This window comes from Cynoglossus semilaevis, chromosome 14 (genome assembly GCF_000523025.1).
Source record: "Cynoglossus semilaevis isolate Cse_v1.0 chromosome 14, Cse_v1.0, whole genome shotgun sequence".
Taxonomy (NCBI): domain Eukaryota; kingdom Metazoa; phylum Chordata; class Actinopteri; order Pleuronectiformes; family Cynoglossidae; genus Cynoglossus; species Cynoglossus semilaevis.
The window spans coordinates 3,381,216-3,385,990 of NC_024320.1; positions in this window are offsets into that span (position 1 = coordinate 3,381,216).

The following is a 4,775-nucleotide window of genomic DNA, read 5'->3' on the forward strand; positions in this document are numbered from 1 at the left end:
ACTTGGTCTCCATGGATACTATGACATGGAGAAAGTTACAGGTTGTACAACAGGTCAAACCATCGCCGTCTCCACCCATCAATTCAAATGCATTTCATTGTGACGTCAGTGTTCCGAGTGCTTTGTTTTGACATCCCATAATGTGTTTCTTAGGAGCTAGAAATGATCGTTTTCTCTGTGGACATTGCTGCAGGTGTTTAAATAAAGAGCCATTCTTGGATTTATCCTGACCCCAGGACTGACTGTTGTCAGGATTTGTTACAACCACACCTAAAAAAAAAAAAAGAGCAACAAATAATCATAAAACGCTCATCTGTCTTCGTTCAGTTTCTCCAAAATAGCCCTAATTGCCAAACGAGCATCAATGGCCACTGTCAGTTCATACCAAGGGGTAATGAAGAGATTTTGTCACAAACACTGACCATGTTTTGAAGAAGGTAGATCTTTTTTTTTTTTTACAGCAGTGCCATTTGGTGTGTCAGTATTTATCCAAAATTTAAAACGTCTGTCCTATAGAACTGAAGACGATCACATGTGACAGAGCTGCTCCTGACTAAAGTGTTGACTCTCAGTTTGCTGCTGCTTTTCCACTGCAATTCTAATTAACATAGTGTAACATTATCAATGGATATGTAGTAAAATGGATACTTCAATATAAAGTACTCCCTGCTGGGCCAAGTACCAGTCTGGGACACAGAGGCCAAAGTGAAAAACCGGCTGCCGCTACAAAAATAAGAACAAGGTGGCTGCTGGATTTGAACCTGCAACCTTCCGGACCCGAGTCTTTGTCCACCTCAACTGCACTCCCTCCCCTGTGCAAGAAAGCTTATGTCGACAATCATTTTACAGAGGAGAAACAAAGGTTTGACCTTTGCCATTCTTCCGAACCAAAGACCATACAGAAAAAAGTACATTTCACTCCTGCAGCACAGCAGTGCTCCTGCTTAACCGCTGCCCAATCAGTTGGTTTAACCCTGTTACTTAATGACTTGTGTAATTAAAACAAAACCTTTCCCTCCCCTCTGGCATAAATCACTGATTTTCTCTATGGAATTAGGTCTAGTGGGCAAGTGGGAAATTAACAGAAAATTCAATTTCCAGGTTGGAAAAGGCTGTTTCACCGTGGGACTCTTAAGTGTTCAATTTATTTGGTTAATTCTTTACCTGTGTCTGCTGGTAACCATGTTTTCGCTGAGAGCAAACACCTGTGTTTGAGGCCACTTTTCCGGCCAAAGGCAAGACAGCTACTGACAATGGATCAGCATCTCATTCAGTCTCACTGCAAAAAACTCCATCTATTCATTTAACACAGGAACAGAGCTCAATGAGCCGGGGTGAGAACGCAGTCTTTTCATCATTTTTTACTCCAGCTTCGTCTTTTCAAAATGGACACTGTTTACTCAGGATGGTCAAATCCTGTCATCTCCTTTTTGTCCAAAATATGACATTTGTATCAGGTCTCGTCAGTTTCTCTGTTTTTTCCTTTAAATGAAAAGGAGCAAAAGGGTTTCATAATAGGCTATTTCCAGAGCAGAGTTTAGTTACTCTCCTTGAATTTGTGGAGCTACTTGTCTTTCTCATCCTCGTCTTCTTCCTCCTCCTCCTCCTCCTCCTCCTCTTCCTCCTCCTCATCGGTCTTCCTCATCTCATCCTGATCCTTAGCTCTCTGCTGTGTCTCCTGCTTCTCCCCCTTCTGTCTTCCTTCCTCATGTTCTGTTATCTCTTTTTTATTCTCTCTTTTATCTCCATTTTCTTCACCGCATGCCTCATCTTCGCCATCCTTGGACTCGTCCTCATCTCCGTCAGGCTAAGGAGACAAATGCAACAGAAAATTGATCACAAATGACAACAAAAACATATTTTGATGTTTTATTCCTCTGTTGATGGCAGTGCACTAAAAGCCTGTCAAAGTCAAGTTCAAGATTTTTGAATTTTTTCACAGTGCACTAAAAGCCTGTCAAGTTCAAGATTTTTGAATTTTTTCATTTAGCTTTTTGGGTTGTTTTTTTCCTACTTAGGGCTATTTTATAGTTACCTTTGCTAACATTCCCACTGTGACAGGGGAATGAACATTTTTTTCAGCCAACAAGCTTCTTTCTCTATTTTGTTTAACGTATTATTTATTTTTTTACTGATAAATATTTGTACCATGGTATAGCTATTTGTTATAATATAAAGGTTACTTATATAAAGGAACTATTACTAACTATACACATACTTTAAGTTACTTTTAAAACTTCTAAGGACTTCAAGCTCCCCTATGAACCCTGTAGCAATATACTGGCTGTAATTGTGTCGTTAATGATTTTGTGACAGTCGTCACGTTGTCGGGACGTTTCGTGACGTTTCCAGGTGTCATCAGGTGTGTACCTGTTTTACACGGCGCCTCCTCCGGTTGGGGACACGGGCCTTCATCCTCCGTGACAGTGCCAACAGCTTGTTGTGCCTCTGCCTCCTCTTCGCCCTCTCCTCCTCTTCTTTCTTCTTCTCCTCCGCGTGGTCCGAGTCAGACTCGTCCTGTGGCTGTAACCTGCTCCTCTTCCTGGGCTGCACCATCCTCTTGGGCTGACTTTTTCCTTTCTTATGCTCCTCTTTGTCTTCATCATCATCATCGTCGTCCTCCTCTTCGGAGGATGAGGAGCTGTCATTACCGCCCAGGAACGAGCGCTTCCTGCGCGTCACGGAGCGACTGTCGTCGCTGGAGGTCGCCCCGGACTCGCTTCGCTCGCGGGACTCCTGGTCGCTTTCGTCCTCCAAAGAGCTGTGGAAGTCGGATTGTGAGCCGGAGGTGGAAGAGGAGGAAAAGGAGCCCTCGTCGCTGTCATCCAGGATGGAGGCGGGCAGGCCTATCTGCCGCTTCTTGGACGCGTCCACTTTAGTTTTTCGCATGGACGCGAACATTTTGCGCTTGTACAAACTCTCCATGTCTGTGCGCTGGTGCTAACGACTGTGCGTCACAACAAAACACAAACTGTCTGCGTCCAAAACACAACGGAGCAGCGGGGTTCTTCCCTGACAGCTACAACCTCGATTTAATGCGACCTCAAGTCTAAGCCCGTTAATGTGCACGCAGGATTCAAGAGCTTTAAAAAGGCATTTTGGAGATTTTTGTTGCTCTCCTGTTAGCTTGTCTGTTTTATTATGGCTCCAGTTTCTTCTTCTGTGGGTAAAATTAGATCACGCCTTGTGTGAGAGTACGCCCTCTGGAATAGAACTAGACGGTGCACCACATATCACATGTATTATGTTAATACACGATACACGGTCTGTGGTTTGACACGAGCAACTGTTTAAATCCTACGGGCTATTCGATACACAGTCTGTGGTTTGACACGAGCAACTGTTTAGCTATTTATTTTGTTTACGATGGATTTTATTTTATAAATAATCAATGGGGTTCACAGGTAATCATTTATTCACAAAAACAAGTTTAATCACCAATATAAAGAAGACGAGAAGGCTTTTCAAGTTCTTCAGTATTTGTTCCTAATATAATGTACTATTATTAAAAATAATATTATAATGACAATAATAATAACACCATTACTATCATTAATATTAATAATTATTATTGTTATATTTTGAAGGATGTACATTCCTTTTTGTGATGGTTTATTTACAATCGACTTACATGAGGATTAAGTATATGGTTCCATTAGTGCTCGAACCCGTCTTAGTTCGAGCACTAGCGCAACGCTTTAATAGTCACTTTTAGCTGCAGGTAGTAAAATAATAATCAAAACAAATAAATCTACTTCCGGTTTGTGCTAATTTCACCTACAGACATTAATTTTGCCGCCCTGTCCTCAGCTTGAGCCAAAAACATTTACTTTGTCCTCCTGGTTTGCTTGCACTACCTCCTGGTATCGTTTTACAATGTTTTTACAGTTTACACTACGGTTTGTTTTTCTGTATGTATTCTTCTTTATCTATTTATATTTATATATTTTTTTCTCTCCTGTTGTGGTGCATAGAGAGCACCTTCCATTTCGTTGTACCCCCGTGTTACAATGACAATAAAGACATAAAGAATGTTCTATTCTATTCTTAATGTCTAAAATCAACATAGTTTAGTACATAGTAAGTTTACAACAATTTACATTTTATTGTCAACCGTCCGTTACGTCTTTATTCGTTAAGAGGTTGGTAGGGATGATTGACGTTGTGTTCCCAATAAGTACCACTGGATGGCGTCAAAGTCATTACAGGACCTTCAACATAGAAGAAAGAGGACAGCAGAGTGTATCATCCCTCTGAAGGTTTACAGTTTAAACCTTCAGAGGGATAATACACTCAAGCAACTAAACTAAACTTTAAAGCATCTGTTCCCTAATCAAACGTTATTTCTTATATATATTACCTATATATACCTTGCATTTGGGTGATTTCAACTCACATATTTTGGTATTTGTGCTACTTTTTATTTCAGTCAAGTCATTTTGGAAACGTGTTTTTGTTAATATATTGATCTTGTATTATAAACCACATATTAACATGATATGAAAAACATTTAGTTTAATAGAAAAGAACTAATAAAAATCAAGATAAAACAAACTAGAAGAACAAGAAAAGAAACAATCAAAGTGAGTAACAAGAAACCCTATACAATAGAAGATACAACAAAACATAACACATAACAGACAAATGTTAACTAACGAATTAGAAACATTTTATTGTGCTACAGAATACAGAACTAAAAAGCTACTCTTACTGAACAGAAAACTGTACCGTTCTTTTTTTTTTATTACAACAATGTGTAAAAATAACATTTATCT